This window comes from Bos mutus, chromosome 22 (genome assembly GCF_027580195.1).
Source record: "Bos mutus isolate GX-2022 chromosome 22, NWIPB_WYAK_1.1, whole genome shotgun sequence".
NCBI lineage: Eukaryota > Metazoa > Chordata > Mammalia > Artiodactyla > Bovidae > Bos > Bos mutus.
This window is the reverse complement of record NC_091638.1, coordinates 66,055,290-66,068,973: the sequence shown is the minus strand read 5'-3', so window position 1 is coordinate 66,068,973 and position 13,684 is coordinate 66,055,290. Positions and strand designations below refer to the sequence as shown.

Here is a 13,684-nt window from a genome sequence, read left to right as displayed (position 1 = left end):
GGAAGGCCGCCCGTGCTTGAGACTCTACTGTCAAATGTAAAGGGCTTCCCTTGTGGCTCAGCTGGTCAAGAATCCGCCCGCAATGAGGAGCTGCTGCTGCTGCTAAGTCGCTTCAGTAGTGTCCGACTCTGTGCGACCCCAGAGATGGAAGCCCACCAGGCTCCCCCGTCCCTGGGATTCTCCAGGCAAGAGTACTGGAGTGGGGTGCCATTGCCTTCTCCGCAGTGCAGGAGACCGGGGTTCAATCCCTGGGTTGGGAAGAGCCCCTGGAGAAGGGAAAGGCTATCCACTCCAGTATTGTGACCTGGAGAATTCAAATGTAAAGAAAAGGGGACACGACTCATGATGATACAAAATGCACCAGAAAACTGCTAAAACAAGAGATGCATTTAAAGAGGAAAGCATTTAAAGAATTCTTTATAGAGTTGTGCTTAAAGAGGAAAGTTTGACCACATTTTAATACCACTAAGGTAAAAAGCACACACACACACACCCCATCATGAATTCCAAATCACCAACAGACAGCAATGGCTGTTTTGGGGGAACAGAATTAATATCAAAAAGACTATTCCCCAAAACATTTACAGTGAACCTATTTCTTTATAATTGGAAAAAAACAAACAGCCCGGTCCCCCTAATACTTGAATTTCAAGTTTCCAAAGAAAGCACCGAGTTGCTTCATAGACGGTGTGCCCACTCTATCTCCAGTGAGGGACCCTCAGCAAATGCCAGCAGGCTCCCGACTCCCACTGTGAGAGTGTCCTTTATGCGCGCTCACAAGGACCAAAACTGCCGTGCCTTTGAGCTCATCGGCTCGCCTCCAATTTGAGAGCTCTACTCTCAGTTCTTTTTCACTTAAAACTTGTGCACAGGAAGTTTCATTGAGTATCCTAAGTACAAATCGGGATTTTAAAAAATCTGTTATAAAAATGAAAACATCAATTCTGAAAGAGTACCAAAAATTTTGACACAATTCTGGTAACATCACCAAGAACTCTCTAACCAGTTTCCAACTGAACTTGTCTGAAGGTAGTTTATCTTAGAGAAATTATCCATTGACAAGGAAACAATTTCCCAAGTGGCTGAAATGAAAAAGTTAACATGTTTTTAAAAGCAGACTCTAGCTTGCTAGAGGGCTTTTGAAAATCTTTATTGAGAAAAAGCAGAACAAACCTTTTTCAAGTGATTCAGTTACAATTTGCTAAGAAAACAATTCAGTACACCAACAGTTAGCAGTTTGTAGAGAAGGAGATTACAAGCAATTTTTTAACTGTTACATGACATGTTCTTCAAAAGGTTTGACTTTTCAAAATAAGCATATACTACTCTTGTAATAAAGAATAAGTATAAAAAGGAAAATAAAACAGATTTCACAAAAATCCTTCTGCATCATCCATATGTATGTGAGTTAAAGCCAATTTCTAAAACTTTACTCACAGCAATTAAAACCAGACTTCTAGGCAGATGGAAGTGAAAAAATGTCATTGAAATCCTTCTACAAGTTTTCAATGCTTGTGGACTCTGATGCTCACACTGTCACAATGCCAGACTCCCAGGAGCTTTATATTTAAAATAAGCACAAGAAGACAAACACAAATAAAAGGCATTGTCCAGAGAGGAAACCGCAGACAGACACGCGCCCCAGAAGAGCAAAGAGCACACCCCGGGCTCTGCCCGTCGCGCGCCCACCGGCCAGTCCTCAGCCCAGCAGGCTGCCCTGATACGCGCTTTAATATTTCTCCTTCACGGTGCTTATCACAACTGCACTCACTTCTTCGTGTATTACTTGATGATGCCTGCCTTTCCCACACAGCACGATCAAGATAAGGTACACTTTCATATCACTGGAACCCATCACAAGGCCCAACACGGCACAGGTCCCCTCCCCTTTCCAGTCACAAACCTAACTGCCACGTATAGGTTATCCGTTCTTTCAAGTCTAAAATGACAACAGGACTCTATAACATACGTACCAAAGAATTCCTGTCAGTCTTTGTCAACGGCTATTCCAAACTCACTTGCATCCAACATACAGCTGAGGTTCCACAGAATCCTCCAGTATAATTCACGCAATGAGACCAGCTGAAGCCTCGCAAAGCCACCAGAAGCATCTGGGATCATTACTGCTCCATTAAGACTCTAACTGACAGGGTAACTGTGCATTGCCGATTTGTTAGAAAACTACCATGAAAGCTACCACACCTGTAACCTTAAAACTTGCTCCTGTAAACACTGCCAGAAAACAAATCTCATTCAAGAATTCAGATGACCTGTCAGAGTTCACCAGTGGTAGTGCTGGAAGTCTCAGGGATGATTCTCCGTAATTTGGCAGAAAACCCTCACCTAGGGCAGGGCACTGCTCCAAATCTGGAGTTGTCACGCAGATTCTGTGCTCACCGGGCATCTAGCACTAAACTTTAGAGCAAAGAACGGGTCTTTACACTTGTAAAAGAGCGACTAAAAAAGTATCATTTCTGCTTTTCTCTTCCAGCTTTTGTACAAACTCATATGCATCTTGCTTCAGTCAATTCAACAGCTTTCTCAAGCAGTCTCAGGAGGCAAAGCCCCACTCAGACCAGCAAGAGGATGGTGCCTGAAGACAGCAGTTCCCCACCAATGCACAATAATACTCCAGCCACCCCGTGAGGATAAAAGGATAGCTAGAGATGGCGTCACTAATCCTGCCAGTGGAGTCAAAGTCGCTCAGTCGTGTTCAACTCTTTGTGACCCCACAGACTGTAGCCCGTCAGGCTCCTCTGTCCATGGGATGCTCTGGGCAAAAACATTGGAGTGGGTAGCCGTTCCCTTCTCCAGGGTATCTTCCCAACCCAGGGATGGAACCAGGTTACTAGTTGCAATAACTTCTCAAAAGGAGGCTGGAAAATGGTTACCAAAGACAGCTATCATATCTTAATCTGGAATGTGTGAATGTTAGTTTACAAGGAAAGAAGTCTTTGGAGATATGATTAAATCAGATTTTTGAGATGAAAGAGATTATCCAGGTGGGCCGTAAATGTCATCACAAATGATCTTAAAAGAGAAGAGCAGAGGGAGATTTGACACCACATACACTTTGAGAAGAAGACCACAAGAGTGGAGAGGCAGCCACAAGCAAAGGAACGCACGGACACCAGACACTGGGGGAGGCCAAAAACAAGACTCTGAGAGCTTCTGGAGGGAGCCCCGCCCAGCCCCTGCCTCCGGCCCACCGCAGCTGCGAAAGAAGACGAGTCTGCCGTTACAGGCCACCACCTCTGTGGTATTTTACAGCACACACAGGAAAGCAATACGGAGACCGTGAAAAAGTAAACCAAAGCATAAATACATTCCAGTTAGACTCCAGAAATGCATAAAATTCCAACACATTACAGGAGATGTTAAGCACCTTTAAACAGTTGTTAAAATACATTTTTAAGGTCATTTCCCCCTTCAACTGCAGGTATCAACACGGCTACAGACAGCTGTATGGATTGTGAGGATACAACTGGTGTCTCAACTAAACATCGAATTACTCATGCACTGTGCTTAAGCACAGTTAACCAAGACCTTCCTTAGAAGCATCGTACTGAACATTATATATTCATATATGTTTACAACAAAAGATGAGAATTAAAACTGTTAAATTTTTCACTTAGCAGACCATTTTAAACAGCAAAAGAGCCACCACTGGTAGGTCTACAATCAGATGTTTACAACACTTACACTTATTCGGCCACTGATCGACAACTGAGCATGTAAAACTCCTCACTACAGAAAATACTGCTTCAAATCACCTTATTTACGTACACCGTACGTACACCAGTTATGTATCACAACAAAGGATTCTACGCAAGAAAGATTTGTGTCTCCAACTGTCTCAGCAGCTATCTCTAAAATAAAGGTTTTAGCTGATGTGGTTGCCGAGGGAAATTCTGCCCCCAATCTCCTTCCCTATTTCTCCACATTCACTCCACGTGCTCACCTAGGAGTGCCCATAAACAAAATCAAGGACGCTTCCTTTGTTACCCTCCTCTCTGGGACCCAAAGAGCATTTCACTCTTCTATCAACAGATGACACCTAGTGGCAAGACCCTGTAAGTACAGTCCACAGTTCCCGAGAAGCTCTGACGGAAGTAGAACAAAGAATCATCGATTCTTATGGGCAAAGACAAGGGGGAGAAGAATACAAAACGTGAATCCTGGTCTGAGTCCGAGTCTTGGGCCGAGACTGAGTCTGCCGGATGGCAGACTGGGCAGAGGGCAGCGCACACCCTGGGGTGGGCTGTGGCTCGGAGGGCGCAGAGCGCCCGGGGCCCACCCTGGCTCCATTCATTACTCTCCAGCAACATGACCATGGACAAGTCACTCACCCTCGCTAATGTCTCATTAGGAAAAGGAAGAGAAGCCCGGCACAAGGATTAGATGAGCAGAAACCGCTACTACAATAAAGGTCTCCAAGTGCCCCCTCTTTGCGTGTAACTACGGAAGAAACAAAGAAGACCGCACTCTGGTGTGTCACTCACACAACTTCCAAGAGTCAAACAGAAAGTCCCCGTTCCTCGTCCTACCGTAATCCCCGCAAGAAAAAGAAACACCACACCACCTCATCCACTAGAAAAAGTACGGAGTTTCAAGAAAATGAAAAGGAGCAAGGCGCTCATTTATGACAGAGTTGAGATCAGCTCTGCTTTTCCTACTGCTCCTGAAGAGAAGGAGGGTGACTTCCGGCACCAATGTATAATTAAACATCACTGAATACATCTCACATGTTAACTTAACAGTCAGAGGAACTCTAGATTTTGATACAACAGAATAAATATACTTTGTTGTGTATCTGATAAAACATCATCTTTCTTACCATAACTCCATTTCTTAAAACAACAATAGTTCCTCCATTCACTTGCTCTTGTTTAGTCACTAAGTTGTGTCCAACTCTTTGTGACCCCACAGACTGCAGCCCACCAGGTCCTCTGTCCATGGGATTTCCTAGGCAAGAATACTGGAGTGGGTTGCCATTTTCTTCTCCAGGGGATCTTCCCAACCCAGGGATCGAACCCTTGTCTCCTATGTTGGCAGGTAGATTCCTTACCACTGAGCCACCAGGAAAGCCCTCCCTTTCACCTGCTACTGCTGCTAAGTCACTTCAGTCGTGTCCGACTCTGTGCGACCCCATAGACGGCAGCCCACCAGGCTCCCCCCTCCCTGGGATTCTCCAGGCAAGAACACTGGAGTGGGTTGCCATTTCCTTCTCCAATGCGTGAAAGTGAAAAGTGAAAGCGAAGTCGCTCAGTCGTGTCCGACCCTCAGCGATTCCATGGACTGCAGCCTACCAGGCTCCCCCATCCATGGGATTTTCCAGGCAGGAGTACTGGAGTGGAGTGCCATTGCCTAGCGCTTCCTAAATTAACTTTATCATGTAACTGTCATGCCCCATAAAGGAGGCACTTCATTTCCCCCCAGTTATACAGATCAAAGACTAGAGAATAAGCTCAACTCTACTCACAGAAAGTATCCCGCTAGTGGAAAAGCATGTGACCAGAGGGAGAGACCACTTAAAAGAAGTAAATGCAACGAAGAGTAGCAACAGACGGGGAGAGAGGAAAGGCTTCATGTTTCAAACACAAGCTGGGCAAGACGTAGTGACAAACCAGATGCAGGTGCTGAGGGATAGAAAGGACTCACGTCAGAGGCCTCCAGTTGGGACACAAGTTTCAGCTGGGGACACTGCAAGGTGGCCATTAACTGCATTAGGGACTGGAGAAGGAACACATTTGCAGGAAAGATGAGAAAGTCTGGATTTGCTAAATTTGAGGAAGGGGCAGTACTCAGTGTTCTAAGATGTTGAAACTCAGGAGAGAAGTGACTGTGAATAGAGCAATAAATGGCACCCCACTCCAGTTTTCTGGCCTGAAGGAATCCCATGGACACAGAAGCCTGGCAGACCACAGTCTCTGGGGCCGCGGAGAGCTGGATGCGACTGGGCGGCAGCAGCGCGACAGGAGCCTGCAGCTCAGCGAGCAAGTCAGCACTGTCTAAGCCACAGACTTGCCACTTCTTGACAAAGTAATACGCTACCAACGCATGATACCAAAAAGACGACTTTCTGAGCTTTATCACGGTCACTGAAATAAAAACGGAGTGAAGAGAAAAGAAAAGAAGCCAGAAACACACACTGGCATCTTGAGAGCCAGACAGGCCTTGCACAGGAGCACCCCACCTCATAGTGTTTGGGGATATGTGCTGCTCAGCGCCTACCAGTGCCCAACACATGGCTGAGCAAGCGTCCGCTCAGACACGAACGGAGAGCTGAGCGCCACAGGGGCCACCTGGCTGCTTGCACTATGATCCAGCAACTGTGCTAATAACTTCATATACGTCGTATTGTTTATCCCTATCACAGTACCTTAAATATACAAGGTTTTTAATATTCATAAACATACAATAGCAAATTACACAATTTGTAACGTAAAACATTAAAAAATACAATAATTTATACGACTATTATCACCCTCATTTCACAAATAAGAGGAAGCCTTAAGAGAATGAGAAAAAACTAAAGGCCACGTTGAAAGACTACATATACACTCTTGACCATACAAGAAAGCAATATAAGCCTGACTCAAACGAAATTTTAAACATATTTTGCCTCATAGGTGAAAAGCAAGACCCTAAAACAAAACAGACATTGCTCCTGGTTTCACAGAGCTCAGGGTGCAGTGTGAGATGAGACAAGCGTGAAACCTAAGTTCTGGTAAGAGCTATAAACGAGACAAGTAGGCTACAGGAGGGACTAACGTGGGACAGAGTTCCCACTGGATGATCACGAAGAAGAAACCAAAAGGCGTGAATAGAGACCCAGTCACCTTTCTGATCAAAAACACTCCGGCATCTATCTACACCCACCAAATGAATACTTTCTGAGGCAACTGGCTTGGTCTAAATCCTCCACTGAATGAGGTGTCTTTTTGTCTCTTTTGAGGGGAAGGGAGAAGCGGGTTTGTACTGGCTCACCGGCTGAAGGATCAGCCCCCTTTACTCTTCAGCAGGTGGGTGGAGGGAGGGGGTTCCATCTTCCTAACAGTAAGTTGGTTTTCTTGCCAAAAATACATATCCCTTCACAACATGCAACATAAGGGCTTTTCTTGAAAATACTCTTCAGAGGTTAAACTGTATCAGATATTTCAACCTTGTTAAAAATGAGACAGACAAAATGACTCATTCTGCAGACTGAGAATCAACTCAATCCAGGATTTATCAACAAACTCCTGGGAGCCACCAGGCACTGTTCGTGGTGCTGGAATACCGTCTGCATCCAGGAAACACTAGAGGGCACACGAGAGTTTCAGCTTTCGGGAAACCGCACAAGACAACTACGGAGCGGGGGGGTGGGGGTGGGGGGGACCTTTGCAAAACCAAAGGGAAGCCTGAGAAAGCCAGGAATCTGATGAGCAGAGCAGGAGTGCAGAACAGCAGAACGACCTTCACCTGAAGGGCTCTTCTGCCTTAGACCTGAGAGGCAATCCTAGCGTCACAAGAGATCTACAGACCTGGTGCTCCTATGCAGACGCCCAGGTCAGCTGTTTGTTTCATCCTAACACACATACCGAGGGTTCCCCAGATTGGCAACACTATGAGCTAGGTGAGACAGGTACTGTCACCACACGTGAGATGGCTGAACCTCAGAATGAAGCTGCCTTCCTGAAGTCAAGCTGCCTTAAACAGATAGCCTGGGTCTAGAACTCGAGAGTCCTGCTGAAGTCTGGGAGGACTACCTCAAGACTGGCGTCACGTGCATCACCCACAGAGGTCTCTCACCTGCTTTTTCCTTTGTGTGCTCTCCTAATACAGAGAACAGGACATCCTGCAGAAACGCAACTGACAAACAGGAGCCACAGAGAGGTGTGAGCCAGCCAGACCTGAGGAATCAAACTTCTGGGGTCCCCGTCTCCAAAATCTAAAACCCGACTGACTGTAAGCTGTGCGTCTGTCCTCGCTTAGCCATGTCTGACTCTTTGCAACCCCATGGACTGTGGCTCACCAGGCTCCTCATGGGATTTTCCTGGCAAGAACACTGCAACGGGTTGCCACTTCCTTGTCTAGATCTTCCTGACCCAGGAATTGAACCTGCATCTCCTGCATTGCAGGAGGATTCTTTACCACTGGGTCACCAGGGAAGCCTGATTGTAAGCTGTACCATCAACTTAATATTTCAAAACAAGGAGGCGAGACTATGTGAAATACACAGGTGAACTATGTAAACCAACTGGAGAGATGGCAAAGTGATTAGGTTGGCTCTTAGAAGTGAGAAAATGGGTGTGACTAAGTGTAAAAGAGTATACTTTAGAACTGCAAGTGATGTCAGAGGTTAACGTTTAGCTGTTTTACAGATGAAGAAACTAAGGCTTGGCCCCATCAATGCTTTAAACAAATAAGGAGGGGCAGACTGGAACACGGGTATCGATTCTTACTCCGGTGGCCCTTCATCCAGCCCCGGAACTGTCTGTATAGCTATACTATGAAATTATGCACATCCTCAGAGAAGACCGTGCAGTGCTCGCGTCTGCGTCCGTCTCACGCAGACGCTGCCAGCCCCCAATCTGGCTGGCACGGGAGACAGAGGCAGTGAGCGACCAAAGTGCTCCAGCGGTCCCAGGAGCCCTTCAACCCAATGGGAGGAAAATCATGAAGCAAAACATAATTCAGAGCATCAATGACTATGGAAATCAGTGACTTTTTTTCCCATTCTGTGAGAATATTTTAGAATTAATGCAAACAGTTCTGCTTCCATCACCAACTATATAAAGACAATATATCCACTGCCTCTGAGCAACATGGGGATCAAAAGAAAAGTGTTTTTATTTTTAAACTAGACATTAATGTGGGTTTAGAAAAACAAAATAATGAGTCTTTCCTGCACAGATGGATTCTCTCTATTCCACACCTTTAAAATAGTAAAGTCCTGTAAAGCAAGTTAAATAAGATGTGCGTGACTAAAATTTGAGGACGTGTCTGTTGAATAAAACAAGATACATTTGTAAGTGAAAAGTTACTCAGACTTTCTGTAATCTGATTTGGACAAAGACGAACTCTAGTCACATTAGTAGAAAAATACAGAGTTAAGATATTGGTTAAACATGACCATTTTCTCCCAACCAACACTTCTAATCTTCTTGGAAACACCAAATTATGGGGAAGGGGCTTATAGTAAGAACTAAAGTAAAACCAGATTTGTAAAGGGTTTTTTGGGGGGAGGGGTAGGGGGGACGGAATGTAGAGTTGATAGAATTTAAAGAAAGTTGTGAAACTTGCCTAAGCCCAGTGGAACTCCTGACTTGTTCACTAGGACCCTTCCTTGTACAGCTTGTTCCGTGGAGCTCGGTCATGACACAACAGGGTTCAATTCACATTTCATACTTAAGAGCTTCAGAGTATGTTTTTTAAGATTTCAAAGTTGACAGTCTATCCAAGAAAAAAGTTACTTTTCAAATCACTGTGTTTTAATGGTTAGAACTCCTAATACTTGCAATTTAAAGTGCACTGGCTAGTTTTACACAGTAGTAAACTTAAGTGTGTGCTTTTAATTGCAATTAAAACCATTTCCTACACCAAGACACATCAGCAAATACATTTTCCCTCCAAATAAAAAGTAACTAAAAATCAGGCCGAAAAACTGAGTTACATCTTTACACATGAAACTTCTACTGCACAGAGCTCCACCTGAGACACAGCTATCCACACTCTATTATTTCCTCAGTGTATCTGTGGAACTAAGATACACACTGGAACAAAGACACACGGTCCCCATCTTTAACAACGTGTGGAAAACTTAGCAATTAGAGTGTTCCAGGGCTGACAGAGACCTGTAACTCCTGCCCACCAAAGACGGATTTTATGAGAGGAGAGAAAGTAAAGCTCATCCATGGCAGGCAGCACAGGATAACGGAATCGACAGCATTTGTCTGAACAGATTTGCTTTCCTAAGCCGTGTGAAGGGCATCCCTGTGGACAGGGAGCTGCTACCACGCTACACACACAAATGACTCTGCAACACAATCAGGCCACATGCTCATGTCCTACAAGGCCACAAACTGATACTCAGAGAAACCAGATTCAATCCCAGATATGTAGGACCCAAGGGAAAACTTGTAAACCAGCATGCCCCACCCACAAAACTCAAAGCTCAAAGACACAAACAACCTGCAGCCACTTCCTTTACAGGCATATTCCACCAGACCCCCAAGCTGCCCACTGCTATTTGCTTCCGGTGTGGAGAGTTAGAACAGAAGCACTTCAGCGTGCACAAGACGACAAATGAAAACACAGGCAGGACAGCACTTGGAAATGACTTTGAGTTTAGTTTCAAAGTTTATGGGTAAAAAATTAAGCCCTACTCTCTTCTCCCCTTGAAGGGTAAATATGCCCATTACTCCTTTCGCTCTCAAACTAAGTGGTTTTGTTGACAAAAACAATGTTGTAATAATAGAATGCACGTATTTTGAAGAACTACATATAAATCACCAAGCTCTATTAATAAGTTAGTATTTTTCATCAAGTGTCTATTGAGCACCTGCTCTGAGCAGAGAAGATAACTCAATAAGCTACCAAAAAGACGAGGGGATGGGCAGGTAAATAACCAAATTCAATGTAACAACTGCTCAGGGAACACACAGGTGTGCCTTCTAACCTGAGGGCTCAGTCTCTGCACGTGTGTAAGAGCTCTGTGCGGTGTGGAAGAGTTACCCAGAAGGTCACACTCTCATGAGGCCCTTCTGAAGAGTGTCATTCCAGGGTCAGGAATGCAAGAGTGCTGGGCAAGACATCAAAAGATGGCAGAAGGGGAAACTGCTGGGGCCGGAGCTTGGACATTTGAAGAGAATGCTGAGTGATTAGAAACTGGAAAAGGGGCCTGAGTTCCCACAGGGCTGGGATCAGAGCGTTTGTGGACTTTAATCCTGGAATCTAGGGAGCCCCACAGTGACAGGACCACACCTGTGGTGAAGGCCCTAAACATTTGGCTACAAAGTAAATTTGTGTCTATACTAAGTAACTCTTCGATTTCCCCCACAGGTATAAATTATCTGTGATGATTTCAGGCAAAACTGATATTCCCTTCCTTCTTCAAAATGCTTCAGTTCAGTTCAGTTGCTCAGTCCTGTCGGACTCTTTGTGACCCCATGAATCGCAGCACACCAGGCCTCCCTGTCCATCACCAACTCCCGGAGTTCACTCAAACTCACGTCCATCGAGTCCGTGATGCCATCCAGCCATTTCATCCTCTGTCGTCCCCTTCTCCTGCCCACAATCCCTCCCAGCATCATCAGGGTCTTTTCCAATGAGTCAACTCTTCGCATGAGGTGGCCAAAGTACTGGAGTTTCAGCTTTAGCATCAGTCCTTCCAATGAACACCCAGGACTGAATTTCTTTAGGATGGACTGGTTGGATCTCCTTGCAGTCCAAGGACTCTTAAGAGTCTTCTCCAACACCACAGTTCAAAAGCATCAATTCTTCGGTGCTCAGCTTTCTTCACAGTCCAACTCTCACATCCATACAACACCAGTGGAAAACCATAGCCTTGACTAGACGGACCTTTGTTGGTAAAGTAATGTCTCTGCTTTTTAATATGCTATCTAGGTTGGTCATAACTTTCCTTCCAAGGAGTAAACGTCTTTTAATTTCATGGCTGCAATCACCATTTGCAGTGATTTTGGAGCCCCCAAAAATAAAGTCAATGCTTATACTTGGACAATTAATCACCAAAAGTTATAGGCGTGTTCTTACTATTAAAGACCAAAAGGGGAAGGAAAAAAAAGCTTCAGCTGGCAACTGTTTCCACTAATGATCTTATTAAGCCATGCTCCATTGTAGTTTATATCAAAACGCTTTACACCTGAAAAAGATCCTGATGAAAAGTAGCACAATCACAACCAATCAATTCCTCTGCGTCCTACTCTAAATAAAGATCCCCACCACCCCCCTTCCCCCCCGCCGCCGGAGAGAATTTCGTTTGGTAAGTTCTGAAAAACTTATTTTCAAAAAACACACGTTCGCCTCCTCAGTATTCTTAAAAAAGTTTCCCCTACTCAATGGGTCGGAAGCCAGAGCTCCAAAACCGGGTCAACGGAACCCAAACCGACAAAGAGTGACTTTCTCTGGGTCCCAAGTGCTTTTCTATACCGTTCCAGCAAGTCAGGTCCAGTTGTCACCTTCTTCACGTTTCCCCCACTCTCACAGTTGGGGGTGACGCGGATCATCATCTCCGGGGATGCAGGGGACCGTGTCACTCTGGGAGGACCAGCGCGTGTCCTCGGGACCCGAGACGCCACAGACCGAGGGGGACCGGGCCGAAGCGCAGGGGGCGGGGGGAGCCAGGGGCCAGGGAGGCCAGCCCGGGCCAAGGTGCCGGGGCCGCCGTCAGAAGGCACGGAGCGGGGCGGAGGACGGGCCCGGGAGGAGACCAGGAATGAGGCTCGAGCCCAAACAAAAACAACCCAAAGTTGAGCGCGGCGGAGACAGCAGATTGGGCGAGACCGTTCACGGCTGCCCATTGGAGAAGAGGGAAAACAGAGTCCCCCAATCGCGAGCGGCGGGGCTGCTCCCCTCGTGCGGCCGCGGGCCGGCCCGGCGCTGCCCGGCGGCCGCTACCGCTCCCTTCCGGCCGCGGCGCCCACTGCAGGGCCCGCGCCCCCCGCTCGCCGCCGCCGCCGCGCCCCTCCCCCCGCCGTCCCCACCGCCCCCGCGGCCCCGGCTCCGGCCCCCCCACCCCGGCCCGGCCCGGCGCCCCCCGCGCTCCTGCCGGCCCGCCCCCAGCCCGCCGCCCGCGGCCGGTGCCCCGCCGCCCCCCGCACGCCCGCGCCGGCGTCCGCCCCCCTGCTCACCGGGCGCTACCCGTTCCTCCTCGGGGCGCGTGGAGGCCCCGCCGCCCCGCCGCTGCGCCGCTGGGGGGGGGCCCCCGCTATGCCCGGCGACACTTTCTCGTCCCCCAAGAAAATTAATCACCAAAAAAAATTCCACAGAAAAATGGGAAGAGTAAAATCCAAGATGGCGGCCCCCGCCGCAGCACCGCCCGCTCCATCCGCTGTCGGGAAATGAGTCCCAGCCGCGGCCGGAGCCCCCCGCCCCCACCGCGCCGCGCCCCCCGCGCCCCCGCGCCGCGGGCCTCACCTCGCCTCGCGCGCGGCCTCAGGGAATCCCGGAGGCAGCCGCTGGCCTGGCGACTCCGCGCCCTGGGTCCTGGCGCCGCGCGTGCCGTCTCCGGTGCCCGGGCGCCCTCACCTCATAGCCCCGGAGCCTCGCCGTCCGCGCCGCAGACGCGTCGCCGCCCCCGGTGAGCCGCTCGGACGCCGCCCGGGAACGGTGGAAGGACACGAAAAGGAGTACCCTCGGCCGGGCGGAGGGACACCACTTCAGCTCGCGCTTCTTCGGCCGCCTCTGTTGCTTTTACGGGACTGGGGGTTGGGTGGGGGTGGGGGAGGCGGAGAAACCCGAGAAAGAAATGAGTTCCCCCGCCGGCTGCTTCCCGCGGCGGAGGAACAAAAAAGCGAATTTCGAGAGGACGGGGCCAGTCGTCGCTTCGCTTCGCTCGCAGCGGAGGGATTCGTATTGAGCGGTCGGAAAGGATCCCTCCGCCTCTCGCTGCCCTTTAAATCGCGGCTGGAGGCGGCGTTGCCGCGCGCCCCTCGGGCGCTACCTGGGCTTTAGGTCTTTA

General features: G+C 48.2%; 1 protein-coding gene across 7 annotated transcripts in view; it reads right to left on the bottom strand.

Moving 5' to 3' along the window:
* KMT5B (lysine methyltransferase 5B) overlaps window positions 1-13,457 on the bottom strand; it is a 53,815-nt gene extending 40,358 nt beyond the window's left edge. The window contains exon 1 of one of the 7 annotated variants that reach the window (XM_070359728.1): window positions 13,141-13,457. The gene's annotated coding sequence lies outside the window, so the exon portion shown is untranslated. Of the gene's footprint in view, window positions 1-12,153; window positions 12,474-12,854; window positions 13,044-13,140 lie in introns of those variants that run through there. The other 6 variants (XM_070359723.1, XM_070359725.1, XM_070359727.1 and 3 more) reach the window with 6 other exon arrangements.
* Window positions 13,458-13,684: the final 227 nt, after the last annotated feature.